The 18,157-nt window shown below is 43.2% G+C and overlaps 1 protein-coding gene and 1 long non-coding RNA gene across 3 annotated transcripts in view; one reads left to right on the top strand and one right to left on the bottom strand.

The window, feature by feature from the left end:
* Positions 1 to 15,089, top strand: part of LOC149555959 (uncharacterized) — a 34,251-nt gene extending 19,162 nt beyond the window's left edge. The window contains exon 2 of the long non-coding RNA XR_016364594.1: positions 14,767 to 15,089. This is a non-coding gene — a long non-coding RNA (uncharacterized LOC149555959). The remainder of the gene's footprint in view (positions 1 to 14,766) is intronic.
* Positions 1 to 18,157, bottom strand: part of LOC149555958 (methylthioribose kinase-like) — a 48,869-nt gene that overhangs the window by 19,012 nt on the left and 11,700 nt on the right. The gene's annotated exons all lie outside the window — the stretch shown is intronic.

The following is an 18,157-nucleotide window of genomic DNA, read 5'->3' as shown; positions in this document are numbered from 1 at the left end:
AGAAGCTTCCCAGATATCATTCAAACAAGTTGATACTGTTGGAGATCAGCCGACAATTGATAACAGCTTATGAGCGATGCAGACTAAAGCATTGGAAGAGTTGGGACTAGCCTATTTCGATCGGGCCATACACTATTAATTAAGGAATATAAAGACATTAAGTCTTTTGAGTTAGAATAGGAACAATACCCATTAGAGGACTTCCCTACTACTCATCCCTATTTTGATCCTATTGGAATGTACACCAATGTGATGAGGCGGGAGTTCACCCTTGATGCTACCGTGGAAGATCATTGGCTCAATTGCACAGATGATTATGAAGTGAGAATCTGTGATCACTGCCAGATGATCCTACCCCTCCTAGAGGCAGCACTTGGCCTCAAAATTTCTACCAAGGTTTGGAACATAGTTACACCACCTTGGGGGATGGGGGGACAGGGGAACGGTGCGACAAGTTTCTAGGACAAGGGCACAGAGGGGCCTTAATTTGGGGACGGTGGGGGGAACGGCAGTAGGGGACTAAGGGGGTTGTATATACTATACATATGGTACTTAAAATGCTAGTTATGAAAAGATGTATTGCAATATAAGATATAAAGATTTAAAAGAGTAAATACTTGAACATTGCATTGAATTGGAACATCAAACATTGAACATAAATAGTCAAATCAGCAAATAGTTGACACTGGGACGTGCCCCCCATCCTCGGCGGATGTGGTGGAATCTGGAAGTACCGCTAGGGATGGGGGAACAAAGTCCCCAAGTACACGATGCGTCCTCATTCCCAATGCATGGGGCAAAAAGGGGGGGTGCGTCCCCATGTTACTATGGTTTGGAATAAGGATTCTCTAGATGTTTTGGATCCCTTGTACAAAACTGACAAGATTTTTTACCAGCCCATTTTGAATGCTGCGGTGGACAAGACAAAGAATGATGATATTCAGTTTTGTGCAAGGCATGTGGTGGAGTTGACCAACAAATGGGTCAACAAACCTTACCCATTAGATCTAGTACCAGACATACCATCTTTGGTAGTGCCGACATGACCAGAGAAAGGAAAAGGAGTTAAGGTTACAGCTCCTACCTAAAAATCTTTCTCACTGGTTAAGCCAGATATAGTGTTCCATCATGAGAGGGACGTGGCATACCTTAGCCAGGAGGAGAAGGGGAAGGGGAAGAAAAGAAAATTTCTCATCGTGGAAGAGGAAGAGGCACCTACAAAGGAAAAAATTACACCCAAAGGATAGTACCAGTAATGATAGAACCTGGACCTGTGAAGGGGAAGGTATACAATAGAAAGAAGAGTACTTACATTTCGTCCACCACCCTCAAGGCAATCCCTAAGGCACCAGAAGAAGAGGCAGAGGCTCTGGAAGATAATGTTCCTCTCATGAGGAGAACTTGTATTGGCACGATTGCCAAGGCTAAGAAGAGAGATTCCAAACACAGACCCCTCCTGCATAGGAACAACTGATTCACGTTGATGAATCTACAGATCAAGGTAAGGGGGAGGCACCTGAAGAACAAGGATCGGATGTGTTTGAATGGTCTGATTTTGACTTTACACCCGTAGGAGTGAGTGGACTAGACACGTTGAGGAGCCTAAGGGCAATGAATCCACTATTCAGTCTACTGTAGGGACACCCCATCCTCCTCCAGAACAACAACAACAACAGGTGCCTCCACCACCTCCTAGTAAACTAGCCACTCCTTAGCCTCCACCTCTACAGCAAGATAACATAGTTGTACCTCTACTTGCAAAAAATGATCAAAATCAAGAAGTGGATAAAGGGGAGGTGAATACAGACAAGCACCACCACAAGTACAGATCCCTTTGGTGCAAGTACCCCCATATCCACCTATACAAATTGAGATTACATAGATGGTAGAATAGAGGTCGGATGAGGGAACCTAGGAACAGAGAGTACATAAAGGAAAAGAGCCCGCTTCCATTCTTCACTGTCTCCATAGCAATCAGACTCGTCGTAGGACTCAAGGCCGAAGTGGTTATCCAAGGTAGTACACCCAAGGAAGAGAACCTATACCTCCATGAAGGACATTACTGTATTAACAATTCAAGAAACATTTCAAGCACTTGTCCTGCCACCAGAGCCTCAACAATTAGCATTCATGGTGTTAGCCGACTGGATAGTTCTAGCAGTATTTCTAGTCTCTAGCCGACGGTCCGGCGGTGTTTAGCCGATGGTCCGGCGGTGTTTTTGTATGCTGTAGCCGACGTCGTCGGTAAATAGTTTGTAGCGGATAGAATAATTGTGGCCGACGGACTCCTTCGGGAAGGTTTGGCAATAGTATTTATATCCCGTCTGGGATCATTGTAAAGAATCATTCATCTACTATTGCGAATAATAATATATGTTCTACTGTTCATGTTCTATTGTCTGTATGCGTTCATTTTCTTTACCTGTACGGTAAACATTTGGCGTCGTTGCCTTATGAATCTGGAAGGTGGGAGGAATGAAGATTAATGCCAAATCAGCTTAACAAGGATCGGAATAAGGCGAAGGGAAAAGATGGAATCCGTACTGCGCAGGAGAATCTAATTCTGGCACAGCAAGCCGAACGCCGACGGAGATTCCAAAGGATTGCCGACGGAAACCGAAGTGCGGAGGAATTACTGGAGGAGACTCGGCAGCAGGTGGAATTGGTGGAAGAAGCACGGGAGGAGTTCTTGAATTTGTGTTCGCCAAGGGAAGAAAATTCAGACGGGAGAGCATCAACTCGCACGACTCGCAGTGCCGATGGAGCACGAGAGTGTAGTGACCTCTTCCTCCAGGATAGACTTCCGCGGGAAACAATTTGGGAGGATCCTTTGTCTTCACCAAGGGTTGCAGCTGTCGACACCTCCAGTGAGGGTGTGCAAACTTCCGGTGTGGGAGACCAGTCCGCCGGAGTGGGAGTACAGACTGCTGGTGTAGGAGTGCCGACCGCCGGTGTGGGAGTGCCGACCACTGTAGGAGTACAGACCTCCGGAGTTATGGCGGGACCCAAAGAAAAGCTGCCGAAATTTGAAGGCGATGGTACAGTCGACCCCTCCGACATTGTAAGACATGTGAGACGATCTGGCGGGCAATGGAATCACAGATGCCGACGAATGGGCCAGGCAATTTCCGGCAACCCTACGGGGTGTCACGATTGATTGGTTTTCAGATATGGATCCGCAGAAGCTAGATACCTGGGATAAGATTAAAAAGGAGTTCTTGGTGGAGTTTAAACTTTTGCGGGATGATAATGAAATCGTAGCGGAAATTTTCAATACCAAGCAGAGGAAGCACAAAATTGTCCGCGTCTATGCCAGGAGATTAAAAGACTTAGTAAACAAAATGGAAAGCAAGCCAGCGGACGGATTGCAGAAAAGATGGTTTGTGGATGGCCTACGCTCGAAGTTGCGGAGGAAAATGAAAATTGTGCCACCGTCATCATATGCCGATGCTTATAACAGAGCACTGGACCTTGAAAGTGCGCAGAAGACAAAGAAGAAGAAAACCAGCTCCTCTGACTCTGATGATGACGAATCTGCTGGAGATGATAGCAGCGACGATGTAGTAACAAAAAGGTTTGTGCCTTACAGAAGGATATGATTCGAATGATGAAGGAGTTTAAAAATATGCAGAAAGAGCCAAAAGGTAGTGAATTGTGGTGCACGGAATGTAAGACCGACGGTCATACTAAAGGATCGTGTCCGAAGAACCAATTCTATGACATCTGTCAGATCATGGGACACTCGACAAAAGACTGCCCCTTTAACATGAAAACAAGAGGATCTCCGCAAGTACTTCTCGCACAGGAGGCCTCCCCGTCAGGTAGTAACGGAAACCCGAATGCCGTCGGCGCTACATCTGGAGGATACAGGAATAATCGGCGTGGACAAAATAACAACAATAATAATACCAATACAAGCAGAAGCTGGATTCAGTATGATGCAAACGGACGACCAATTATTTAGTGCAGAGCATGTAACTTGTGGGGACATTTTGCGCGGGAATGTCCAACAGCAAATACACCTCAACTATTGTGCCGATGGTGCGGACCTGGCGATCACGACGACTCAAAATGTCCAAAATCCGGAGTGAACTTGATCACTGTTGGAGCCGATGAGGAAGAAGTTCTGGCAATTACGCGGCAACAAGCAAAAGAATACCCAGACCCCGCCGAAGAAAAGAAGAAATTTGCGGCAGCACGGGCGGAGGTTGGAAAAGTACCTCAAGCAGTAACTCCTCCGGACACCGCCGCCACTTCAGCAAGAAATTCCGCAAAACAAAACATAGTACGACAAATTTTGCAAATGGAGGTGCAAGTAAAGGTAAGTGATTTGCTTCTCACCATGCCCCAACTTCGTTCTGCTCTTTCAAATATGGCAGGGGAATCAAGCCTGGAGAAGGGAAAGTTACTGGGAGAACCGAGTCGACGAAAAGAAAAGGAAATTGTTACGGGAGGAGAAGATCAGATGTTGTTGGCGCTGACATCCGGACAGCACCCTGCAGTTGTCGAGATGGGGATACTTGGACATGTTCTCACAGACACCATAGTGGACGGAGGGTCCGGCGTAAATGTATTGCCAGAAGAAACTTGGAGGAAACTTGGACAGCCGACATTGTGGCCTCCAAGGTTTCAACTACTGACCGCCGATCAACATGGAATTAAACCACTGGGTATCCTCACGGCACAGCTGGTAACCATTGGCACCCAGCCGTTCCTCATGGATTTCGTGGTGATTCTATTGAAAAGGAAAGGCTATGATGCCATCCTGGGCCGCGGGTGGCTTATCGAAGCAAGAGCTCGACACGACTGGAAGAAGAACACTTTATCCCTGGAAAGTAAAGGCCGCCGATTCGTCATTGATCTGCATACCCAAATGGTAGGGGAAGAGGCTCTGTCGTCAGATTCTGAGGGAGAGGAGGATGAAGGTAGACGACGGATGGAACCCGATCAGGAGGGTGTCCTCCGATTGGACGGAGGAACAACGGATGACGACTTGGATTCCGTCAACGGTCTCTATCACTGGCAAATGGGGGACTATGAATTATTTCACAGCTGTAATGTTCTGTCAATTGAGAACGAATATCCAAAGGAGTTTACTGAAATAAAGGAGGGGGAGGCACCATTGGATGTTACACCCGCCCATGCATTCAGTAAAGGACAAACAATCAAGTACAATAAAGCTCCACTGCAAACAATGAATTTGGGGGACGAGGCAGAGCCGAAGAACATACTAGTCGGAGATAATTGGGATCCAGTACTCAAGGCTGCGGCATTCAAGATATTTATGGACTAAAAGGATGTGTTTGCATGGACATACAAGGACCTCAAAGGAGTACCGCCGGAATTGTGTGTGCACCGCATCCCGCTGGTGGACGGAGTTGAACCTGTACGGAAGCGACCCTACAGGATGAATAAGAACTATGTCGCACGGGTTACAGAGGAAATCAATCGGATGCTGCAAGCTGGCATTATCTTCAAGGTACAGACCAGCGAATGGGTGTCACCAATAGTCATTTCCTTGAAGAAGGATACTATTTAGATCCGGATATGCGTTGATTTCAGATGCCTGAATGCAGTAACAATCAAAGATCCTTTTCCGATTCCATTCACAGATAGCATTCTGGAGGAGGTCGCGGGACATGAAATCTACTCTTTTATGGACGAGTTCTCTGGATATAATCAGATTTCTATAGCGGAGGAGGATAAGTTGAAGACAACGTTTGTCGTTGAAAATGGGGTCTACGCGTACAATCATATGCCTTTTGGGTTGTGTAATGCACCGGCCACATTCCAGCGGATTATACTGCATATCTTCGACAAGATGTCTATGGGAAATTTCAAGGCCTTCTTGGATGATTGGTCAATATTTAGCACAGAGGACGGACACCTGGCAACACTTGGTGAGTGTATGGAGAGATGTTGCAGGGCCCGGTTAGCATTGAACCCCAAGAAGTGCCGATTCATGGTTCCACACAGCAGACTGCTCAGACACATTGTCCATAAGGAAGGATTAAAGACGGATCCCGACAAGGTGAGAGTCATTCTGGAAATGCAGCCATCTACTAATATCACGGAGGTAAAATCTTTTCTCGGGCATATAGGTTATTATTGGAGATTTATTAAAATTTTTGCCAAGGTGTCCCAATCGTTAGATAAGCTAACGTGCAAGGAAGAAGCATTTAGATGGGAGAAAGAGCAGGATGAGGCATTTGAAGGGCTAAAGGTACGACTGGCTATGGCACCCATCCTGGCATATCCGGATTGGAATAAAGAATTTCATGTTCATGTGGATGCCTACAATTATGCGATCAGCGCAACCCTGGCACAGACTGGTAATCACGGATTGGATCATCCAATATACTTTGCCAGCCGATTGCTATCAAAGGCCGAGCAGAACTACAGCACGACTGAAAGAGAAGCTTTGGGAATGGTTTATGCTATGCAAAAATTCCGTCATTATTTGCTTGCTACACCGTTTGTGTTTTATGTTGATCACCAGGCCCTGTTGTACATGATTAACAAACCCGTCATCCAAGGGAGGATCAACGGATGGTTGCTACTGTTGCAGGAATTTACTTTCAAAATCATTGTCCGGCCAAGAAAGAAACACGTCAGTGCCAACCACCTGTCACGGATCAAAACAAGGGAACCAGCGGATGGTGTGAATGATGACTTCCCTGACGCATAGCTATTTCAGATTGGGGTACTGCCGGAATGGTACAGGAAGATTGGCGAATACCTCTCAACAGGACAGTTTCCCACGGGGATGTCACCAAATGATAGGCGCAAGTTGATAATCAGGAGTCGTACATTTCAATTAATCAATGGGTTGCTCTACAAAATGGGGCCGGATCATATTCTTCGACGGTGTGTGTTGGAAGAAGAGATACCGCAGGTGTTAAAAGAAGCACATGAGGGTCCCACGGGAGGACACATGGGGCCTGACACCACTGCACGGAAGATATTGCTCGCAGGACTCTGGTGGCCGATGGTGTACAATGATGCACGGGAATGGGTCGTCGGATGTGACACTTGCCAACGGGCTGGGAAGCCGCTGAAGAGAGATTTCATGCCACTTCAACCCTCTCATGCGCAGGAACTTTTTGAGCGATGGGGACTAGATTTCATTGGACCACTAAGGGTGAGCCAGACTCGAAGGTATCGCTACATCATTGTTGCAACGGAGTACCTGACCAAGTGGGTGGAGGCCCGTGCGCTACCAGATAACTCGGCCGTCAGTACCACGAAATTTATTTATGAACAGATCATCACAAGGTATGGAATCCCGTTACAATTAACAAGTGATAGGGGAGGTCATTTTGTTAATCATGTTATTCGACTGCTCACCACTCAATTCAAAATTTATCATTCACTATCGAGTCCGTACTATCCAAGAGCAAACAGGCAGGCAGAGGCCACCAATAAAATTCTGGTATCCATCATCTACAAATCCTGCGCAGTGGAAGGTGCTGATTGGGAAGAGAACTTACTTGCTGCCCTCTGGGCGTACCGCACGGCATACAAAGTGACGACCGGGCACACACCATTCCAGTTAATGTTTGGACAGGAAGCAGTGGTCCCCACAAAATTCATGATTCCAAGTCTCCGAATAGCGTTGGAAAACAAACTCGATGATGATAGAAGCTTACAGGAGCGATTGAATAATTTGAATAAACTGGAGGAAAAACGGTTGTTGGCACAGTGGTCGACTGAAGTGGCACAGAACAAACGCAAGTTGTGGCATGATAAGCATCTCAAACGTAGCAGATTCCAATCGGGACAGTTAGTATTGAAGTATGATGGCCGTAATGAAATCAAGCCAAGAAAATTCAAAGTGAGATGGGTTGGACCATATCAGATCCGAGAAATTGGCGACAATGGAGCAATCAAACTAACAACCTTGGACGGATAGGAGATGACTCAGTCAGTTAACGGATCCAAGTTGAAACCATATCGTGCAAAGCAGTTCTCGCCGTCATTGAATCCGCCATCGTCGTCAGTATAGCGTTCCCTGGCGGCGACGTCATCTAGAGGTACCGTTGTTGATTGATGTATTCGATTTTGAAAAAAAAAACCAAAAAAAAAAAAAAGGAGACGACTGAAAGTCTCGCGAACAGGAAGGCCCGCGGACTGAAAGTCCCGCAGGCAACTGCCTGTCCGCGGGCACTTAAAGTCCCGTGGGTCCGCCGGCAAGAGAACCCCGCGGAATGTAAAGCCCCACACAGTAAGCTTACTCTGGCGAGAAAGAAGAAAGGACTGCCAGCTTAAGTGCCTCTGGCAGGAAAGAGAAGGAAGAGCCGCCGCAGGCAACTAACGGTCCACGGGAGAAGAAGATAAAGCCCCGCAAGTAGGAGAAGAATGGGCCGCGGGTGTTAGCATTTTCGCAACTCCAATTACCTCCTCCAGCCAAACTTCTCCGCGGGTAAAAGGAGGGGACCGCGGTCTTGTTTAGTTGATTGCATATTTATCGGCCAGTGAAGACAGTTCGATTGATGTAACTTGGACCAGAACAGTCTCTTGAGCACTTTGGATTCATTTTCGGGGGGTAGCATTGGGCGGCTAGGTATATGTTCCCTTGGTATTGTTCCATTCATTAATGCACAGATAGTATTTCAGCTTCTTGGTCAGATTATTCCTAAATTGCAGGAACTTCAAAAAAAAAAAAGGAGGGCTCAAGGTTGCACGGATGCATTAAGAAGGGTCTGCGAAAGGTTTGGTTGCTGCATACTACGGCATGTTCAGATTTTCTTGTTAATGTGGCGGCAGTGAGAGAGATGACTCACATTGATGAATTGATAAACTTACTGTATGCTTTGAAGCTCTTCCACAGCTAGTTTTTTCTCTCCCACGGATGGTTTTGCGCGGGGTGTTTTTAATTCTCCCATAGATGGTTATTTAACTATCACTTCATTTGTTCGGCCTGCATGCAATAGGAGAAATAAACCATTTTTTTTTTTGCATGGAGTCAGCAAGCAAGCGGAAGCCATGGAAAAGTCAATTGGCAGCAAATATGGAGAAGAATTCAAGAGTTTTAGCATCGGGAATTCGAGTTGCAGGCCCCTCCGGTTCCAGTAGCAAGAAACAGAAGACCAAGGAGGAACTCACCTATCTCACCGTCCAGTTTGAGAGTCTTAGTGGAAGAGAATGCCGGAAGTGGTGGCAGGAGACCCCAGAGGCAGACCAGATTAAACAGATTTTGATGGGGGCACAGCTGCATTGGGCCATTCAACTTCCCATCTTTTCCATTCGGATGTTCGAATCAGTATTGTGAACCATGATTGCGAACCATGATAGAGACATATAGTGCCCAGAGCAGAACAAGTACATTCTTGTACAAGAAGCAGCGGATGACGGTGTCCTTTAAACCGAAAGATTTCACCAGGGTCTTCGGCATCCCTGGCCCCGGCGAGAGGAAAGTGGAAATCAAGAATCATAAACTATCACAGGAACGGAAGGAGCATTGGATAGCTCTAGTGTGCAGAGATCTCACACCCGTAGAGAGGGAGACAGCAGTTCAGGGGACAAAGTGCAGAGGGCTTCGCAGAGACTTTATTCGGGAGGGTCATTGGCGTTGTATCATGGACGTCATCAAGAGCAGGTTGACAAGTGCCACCCGAGCCTCAGATATCGCATTGCCGCAGATTGTGTTTATGAATGGCATCATGCAAGGAGTGATATATGATTGGGCCTCAGTACTTGCCGACAGGATGGAGGAATTCATGACGCTTCAGCACCGAACATTTTTCATGCCGCACCATGCCATTGGGTTGTTTCTAGAGGCTGCAGCTAGCCAGATTCCAATGGATGGTTTTGAGGCTCCTCCAAGGGGCAAGTTGGCAGACGGGGAGCCTCCCATATTCTACTGGCGACACTTAGATACAGGTGGGTCAGTAGCAGGTCACAAGAAAGTACTCCGCGAATTGGCCCCTTCCGGAGAGACAGATAGCAGACGGGAGGGCACTTCGATGAGTGACGGGGCTGAATCCGTAGAAGAGGAGAGCACATCGGCTGAAGTTGACGGTGAGACAGCAGGTGGTGGGCCCACATTCTTTTCCCCGCCTCAGCTGTCAACTTCAGCGCACTTGACTACCTCTTCGATAGTCATTCCGGCCTTTGGTCAGCGCCATGCCCCGGTTCTTATGACTCCTCCAGCGGAGGCAGATGTCCCACGGACAGTGACGGAGGTGGTTCCACAGATAGTGATGGATGCCGTCCCACGGATAGTTGCCGAGTCATTACCGACGGCTGTAGCGAAGGTGATTCCAGCTGCACTAGCAGACGTCACCATCGCAGTCACACCGAGAGCACAGTTGCCACCGCCACAATCTGAGCCGCAGGTTCGGTTGGAGGTCATTGATTGTGATGCAGTGGTCATCGTTTCATCATCTTTTTTAGCAGAGGCCGAGTCAGCCCAGCCAGTACCGGAGATGAACATGGAGCTTGCGCAGGTCGACCAACCGGAGGTGATGGATAGAGCTAGTGAGTTTCTGAGGCAACAATTCCGACTCACTCCTGCCAAGCGGGGTCCGTCCATTCAGTCTCCTCGGCATTCAGGAACATGGCCAGCGGTACCAGAGCCTCAGCTTCAGGAGGAGGGAATGCCACATGCCGTGGTTGCGCCAACATCCGAGAAGGCGGCACCGGATGTGGGCATGGCTCCCGCTGATGAGGAGGAAAACAGTGATGCAAAATGGTCATTGGAGGCCTTCGCCAAGGAGGACTATGGGTCAGATGAAGACAGGTGTCGGGATTACCTCAGGACTATGAAGTCTGCATTGGAGAAGGGCCACGATGTGGCAATTCAGGCCCTGACTCGGCGGCCGGAGTGGCACTTGATCAGAGCATATATCTGTGGGATTTGTCCTCGGCGATTTCAGACTTGCTTTATAGACAGGGGCTGGCCGGCAACGGAGACAGCTGAGATGTTGGCGGATTGGGCCACTGAGCCGGAGTTGGAACCCAGTGACACCCCTATGATGAAGTTGGCACATGAGATTGTGGGACTGTACAAAGATGTTTACTATGGTCGTCAACAGGCGGAAGTTAACAGGGTTGCAGCAGAGAGATCATTGGCAGCAGAGACTGAGGCTAGACAGAAGCTAGCCGCCGACTTGGCCCACCAGCAAGCAGCTTGGGCCACAGAGCGGGCAGCACTACTGGCAGATTTGGCAGCGGCGATGCAGGAGAAGGACGTGGCTAAGCAAGGTACGGAGGCAGCGGTTCGAGATAAGGATGCGGCTGAGCACGAGATGCAGTTAGCCAGGATGCAGGCCATGGACGCGGCACTTCTTCTAAAGGAGGCCGTCGAAGTTAATTCTTAGATTCAAACAGATCTCCACATCAGGACAGAGCAAGTGTATGAGTTACGTCGCCAGCAGCACACTTCGGGGACGCCCCCTTCTCTCTAGTTTCTTCTGTGGTCTGTAAGTTGTCTCCTAATTTTGTTAGTCGTCAGGAGACGACTGTTTTTTTTGGGGGGGATGGTGTTAGCCGACTAGATAGTTCTAGCAGTATTTCTAGTCTGTAGCCGACGGTCCGGCGGTATTCTGTATTCTGTAGCCGACGGTCCGGTGGTCCAGCGGTGTTTAGCCGACGGTCCGGCAATTTTTTGTATGCTGTAGCCGACGTCGTCGGTAAATAATTTGTAGCGGATAGAATAATTGTGGCCGACAGACTCCTTTGGGAAGGTTCAGCGGTAGTATTTATATCCCGTCTGGGATCATTGTAAAGAATCATTCATCTACTATTGCGAATAATAATATATGTTCTGTTGTTCATGTTCTATTGTCTCTATGCATTCATTTTCTTTACCTGTACGGTAAACACATGGCACGGGATAAATAGGATAATTGGGTGGCTCAAATAGCTATACCTCTTGCGCAAGGGGACCCATCCAATTTTGCCCCGGGGGATTATCAGTTGCAAGAGATTGTTCTAGGAAGACCTACTCGTGAAGGAGGAAAGGCACTAACAATGCTTGGGTTATGCCATGTATTCCACAAGTTAGATAAAGGTGAGGCTGAGATACAAGTACTGAAGAAGAAGAATGAACTTTTAAAGGAGTATGTAAAAGAGATGGCAGGTACCATAGTTGGCATAATCGCTGAATAATCAGCGAGTTTCTACTAATCGCCGAGTTTTTGGGACTGGCGAGTTTTTCCCAAATTTAATCGCAAGAAAAAATCGCCGAGTTTTTGTGAAAAATCGCGGAGTTTTTGCAAAAAATCGGCGAGTTTTTCAGAAACTCTTTTTTTAATTTTTTTTTTTTTTTTTTTAATTCTAAAAAATAAAAATAAAAATTGTTAAAAATAAAAATTGTTAAAAACAAAAGGCAAAAAGCCTATATATATTATGTAAGATAGAGAGTTACAATATGCTAGTAGAGCTAGGAAGAGGAAAATGTGATTGTAATGATGTTTTTACTTCTAGTTTGACACAAATTATTTACTATTATGCTTCCCGCCATCAGCATTCAGCATGAGAATGTGATTTTGTACCCACTATGCATTTATATATATCTAAACTCCTGCTTCTTTCTTTTGTGTTCTCTATAATGAACTCATTAGATGCATCTTCTCATTGAAATTTGCAAAAAAATGTATTTTGAATTAAATTTTAGCGGTTTTATTAGGTTCCCGAGTTTTCTTGAATTTTTTTTTTAAATGGCCGAGTTTTTCCTGATAAAACTTTTGGGGGGCTCGACGAGTTTTTGGATTTGGCGAGTTTTCCAACTATGGCGGGTCCCATTGACCCGACCAACCCAGAGACTGATCTTAAGGATACCCTTAATCAATGAGCTCTAGCCCCTCCATACAAAGATTCAAATTTGGATGCTTGCTACAAATGGCGTCACAGTTTTGAAGAGATAGGGATAGAGTGTATAGAAGAAGTGTTGCAGCTGCTACATATTATGTTGGATAATGCAATAAGGTTGGCAAATATGGTTGAAGGAAGCATTGTAGACCAATTGGAACAATGGATGCAATTGAAGTCTGCACTAAGGTAGATGAAGAGACAGAAGTTTCTGATGATGCATGCAATTTTTAATGGAATAGAGTTCAACAGATTCGATGAATGCCTCGCAAAGATTGGATCCAGGGCAGGAATAATGATTAAGATGTTTGAAGAAATTCAAGATATCAAGGAAAGAACTGCAAATAAGATTGTTGAGGTCAATGAGTTCTTCGGTAGAGCAAGTTTTGGAGATTTTTACTGATAACTCAAAAAGTTACCTATGCCCAACCGCGATGGTTGTGCAGCAATTTTGCGCTTCGTTCAAGTTGGTGTCTACTGAAGATGATCTAAGAAAGACATTTAAGGCCAAGAATGCATTGACGAAATTGGAGAAGACAAAGAGTTTTGAACAATTGTGAACAAAGATCCGAGAATTCCACCTGAAGACAGAGGCTGAGCTAAAAGATCTCAACATGCTAGATTTCTCCAAAGTGACTAATATTGTGTGGAGGTTTAACAAAGCATACCCCAAAGTCAATGTAAAAGATAAGGAGCAAAACTCATGACTCTGATTTTGAGAATTTTGATGGAGCAATTTTGAATTTTTAACTCCACAAATCCACATTTTGAAGTCATTCTGGTGGTCAACACATTTTCAATCTGCAGCTTCAATGAAATCCTACAATTCTGGGCTACGACACAAGTATACTTGTTTTAAATTGTCAGTACTTAATTCAGCAGCCTTCTTGCTCCGAGTCCACATTTTTTGAGTTCGTTGTCAGTTAACTGAATAATGCCTTTTTAGAATCCCTTGGAGTTCGAGTTTTGAGCTCAGCTTGCTAGAGTTCTCCTCTTTTCTTATCTTCTTCTTAGTTCAGAGTTTTAAGTTATGTAAAGGTCCATGCCCCATAGGATAATGAAAATTAAAAGTGCACACCTACTTAGCGCCATGATAGGAGGTACTTTGTACATGAAAATGAAAATGAAAAGGTCCATGTAAAGGTCCATGCCCCATAGGATAATGAAAATTAAAAGTGCACGCCTACTTAGCGCCATGATAGGAGGTACTTTGTACATAATTAGCAGAGATTTAATAATTTTTGTATACTGTTTGCAAGAGAGAAACAATAGCTTTGAAAATTACATTTATGGAGAGGGTTCCCTATATATATAGTGTTGTAATATATAATACATGCTGGTTTTTTGTGCAATAAAGTATATGCAATTGGTGCTCTTATTCTGTGTGTAGTGTTTCTTGTTGGAATGTGTGTTTTCTTTATGAATTTATGTTCATGAATAGTGATGGAGCCAATTGTCTTATTGTGTTGAATGTTTGTACTATCTTAGTTTATTGGAGTTTGTCACGAATAGCCGCATAATACCTCTGTAGTAACAAATCGAGTAAGGAAAATTCTACAATACGTTCATAGCAATCTGTCTCCTGTGCACGCACATCATTGGTGGCTGCATGATTTATTGAATTGTGAAATATCATATAGAATTTAAAAGTTCCATCGACAATTGCATTAGTGAAGTTACAGTTGTGCTGGTCAGAATTTTGTTGGTTTTCTACCATTCCCTTTGAAGGTTTAATTCAAAGACCTGTTGCCATTGTGGCTTATGTCCGTTGAGGATTTCATTTTCAGCGATTTGCTTACAATTCTCGTTAGCTTACCTCTTTTTCAATTTATTTACAAATCTGGTTAAATTAGTAATTCATATTAGTTGCACGTTAGAACTTGCATTCATTTAACAAAAAACAGAAAATACAAGAATATTGTTTCTCTACAAACATTTTCCTAGTTTTTGCAGAATTACAGATTGATCTTACAGTACCAGCAAAGGCCTCCTCGTGAACAAAAACATTAGCCTTCAACTCAGTTATCCAAGCAGTTGGGAAAAACAGCCTCCTGGAACCTTGGAGTTAGTCATTATATCAGCTTTTCAAGAGAGAAATTTGCAAGGATTTATGTCATCGTCATCATGTAAGAACAATGCTCAATAGTAGGTAACAATCTCCCATGTTTAATTTTAGTCATTGATGTAATCTTTTATGAACCTGTTGTAGACGTCTAAAATAAACATTGAATTTGTTTCCTTTGTTCCAAACAATATACATCTGAGTTCATATCAAACATGAGTCAAAATACTAGCATACAAAGTAAACCCATCTTCTAGAACTGAACAGAATTGTCATGCAGTCAAATCCAAAAATTGGTATTGCTTGAAAATGGTATGAAAATGAAACCCACTTCGTTAGACTGATTTAAAAGTAAAATGCAACCATCTAGGTATCCACCAAATTGACTTGCAACACAAATCCACTAAATAGGAGTGCTCAGAAATAACATGCAATGGTAACCCTCTTCATAAACTACTTCTAAATGACATGCAACTGGAAAAGCTGCTACGCAAATTAAAGAGCTGACATGCAACCTCATGGGCTGGCAAGATTAGTAGCTCTGATAGCACTGAAATATCCAGAACTAGAATATTGTTTTAAATCTTATTTGAGTTTTCATTTTAATTGTTTTTGCCATGTTTTGTTTCAATTCATTGCAAAATAACGTGCGAACAAGCAAAGGAAATGATATATATTTCCAAGGAAATAAGTGCTTACAAACATGAATCTATAGATTATGATTCTAATATAAAACATGCATGGCTGTCATATTAAATATATTGGTGTTTCAATACTAGAATTTGCATTAATTTTCCTCCAAAACCTATTTGAATGATGCAAATCTGCTTAGTGATGAACCCTAAGCGAACACAACTCTCAATTATTGTTGGTTTTCTGTCCAACCTATGAATATCCAAGGATTTTCATCCGTAGATAGGGATGCTACTGTCAAACCAGAAGCAATAGAGAAATTATCAAGTATTAGATCAACATATCATAATAGAATTGAGACCCAAAACCCTAGTTGATACTTTTATAAAAATCCCCAGCCAAAAAAGCTATCGATTTCCTTCTAATTCTTTTGTTTAGCAACTTACGTAAATTATAATATTTGACTCACATTTAATGACTCACCCCCATGGCCTAGGAAAGACTTAAGTCATCACTTAAGCTGGCCCCCTTTAATAATTACCAATGAATAATTAAATTCATATTAGCAATAACTATAGCTTTTCCTCCTTTTATTGAATTAATTACTTAACTCCCTTTATTAACTTAATGCTTTAGCCTGTGGGGAGAATAGATAATAGGCTAGCATTAGTCTTTAGTTATTTATTTATGTGCTAGGCAAAAAGGGGACATTTTTTTACACCCACTTGAGCCATTGTCCCATGACTGCACTAGAAGCATTACCCCAAGGCCCCCTTTTGATTTTTCAAGTACACTAAAAGTTTGAGTTTACACAAGTCAAGTCATTGTCTACATTCTTGTCATCTTCCCGAACATTGCTTGATCTTTACTTGTTTATAAAATGACTTTTTATTTAGCATACAATGTTTATAGTTATGTTTGTTAATATTGATTTATCTTACAATGTATTAGTTGGTTGTATTTTTCCATTCTCGTGTAGTTATACGCATCAATTGGTTGACACATGTGGTCCTGTCGGTTCCTTCAACTATGTTGTGTATCGTCAAGTGGTATGAAATAGTGGGGTCAACTCTAATCCTTAGTCGACCATCTCTAGTCTTCTTGTATATGAAAATTACATGAGCAAATAAAGACACATTGTACTCCTATATCCAGTACACACAATCATCTTTATTATTACTTCATGTATTCATTTATCACATGGCAATAAACACCATCACAATGATGATAAACTTTCTCTCATTCAACCTAAGTTATCGGTATGGATTTAGGGACAGGTACTGGTATGAGAACCCAATATATGGGTATGTTTAAAAAAAAGGGATTTGGGTATATATGGCTTTGTGTGTGTGTGTCTATATATATATATATATATATATATATATATATATATATATATACACAAAATTATAAAACTCAACCATTTCATAATATGATACTTAATCATTAATCAATGCCAAATGCAAAATGCCAAAGATAAATATTAAATGCCAATTGATAGTGGAAAAGTATTCAAATAGATATATACGTACCCAACAAGTACCACAGACATACTTGTACCCGATGCATACTCGAACTTAGTATAGGGCCTATGGGTATGAACTTGGTAATGTAGCATTTGAAACAAGACTTGTAAAAGTGAAGTTGTTGCTTGTGCTTTAAGAGTTAAAAAATGTTTAAAATTGTTGATTGTCATTCATGAAGACAAGGCCTCTACAGTCTAGACTACTTCATCCACAACTCTTTGACATAGTAAATCAAAAAAATTGGCCATCTCAATTATGGCTATCTTCTTGCATTGAGTAAAACAGATGTGGCGCAAGGACTTCCCCCATTTGAAAAAAAAAAAAAAATTCCAATTCTCTTGCCAAGAAGCAATATCGGGTTCTTTTCCTTGTTATACAAACACAAGCCTCTAGTCCCTTGGAGTTGGTGTACAGTAATTTATGCAAACCTACAGCAAGCACTCATAATGGTGCCCAGTTTTTACTTTTCCTAGATAACTACTTCAAAAAAAAAAAAAAAGTGGAGCTAAATTTGACTTGCAAAAAAATTAAGCTTTTGAAAAATTCCAAGCATTTCAAACCCATTCTAGTCCCTCTCTTAGAGCCCCACCACACCACACCCCCCCTTCCCCTCCAACTCACTAGCAAGGACTTTTCACATTGTTGAAGTTAGCATCAGGAGGACAAACCCCTCAAAAAGATATCAAATCGTCTCAAATGATGCATCGCATCACTTGAGAGTCGAGACAATGACCAATTATCTATCGGCTTACCGAGAAAGAGAAAGTATTTGATAACAATTAATTATCTTCACTTCATTAAGTAACCAGTTATATATGTAACATCTACTACTAACAATGACTACTATTTCAAAGGGTGCAATTAATAGTTATGCGATAATTATTATTGAAGGGACGCGACTCCTTCCAAACAACATGACTCAAGGATATAAGATGATATTAAGATTGTCTTCTCAAAGCACCAAAGTCAATATATATACAGCAACAATAATATATATAGCAGAATACATACGAAAACGTCAATACATATTGGAAATTGATATATACACTTATTGGAAATTGACATATACACATATAAATAATCGATGCGTGTATGTGTGGGTGGGTGTAAATCAGCATCGAGA

Source organism: Cupressus sempervirens, chromosome 5 (genome assembly GCF_028749045.1).
Source record: "Cupressus sempervirens isolate cs-2001-9-10 chromosome 5, ASM2874904v1, whole genome shotgun sequence".
NCBI lineage: Eukaryota > Viridiplantae > Streptophyta > Pinopsida > Cupressales > Cupressaceae > Cupressus > Cupressus sempervirens.
This window is presented reverse-complemented; position numbering and strand designations above follow the sequence as displayed.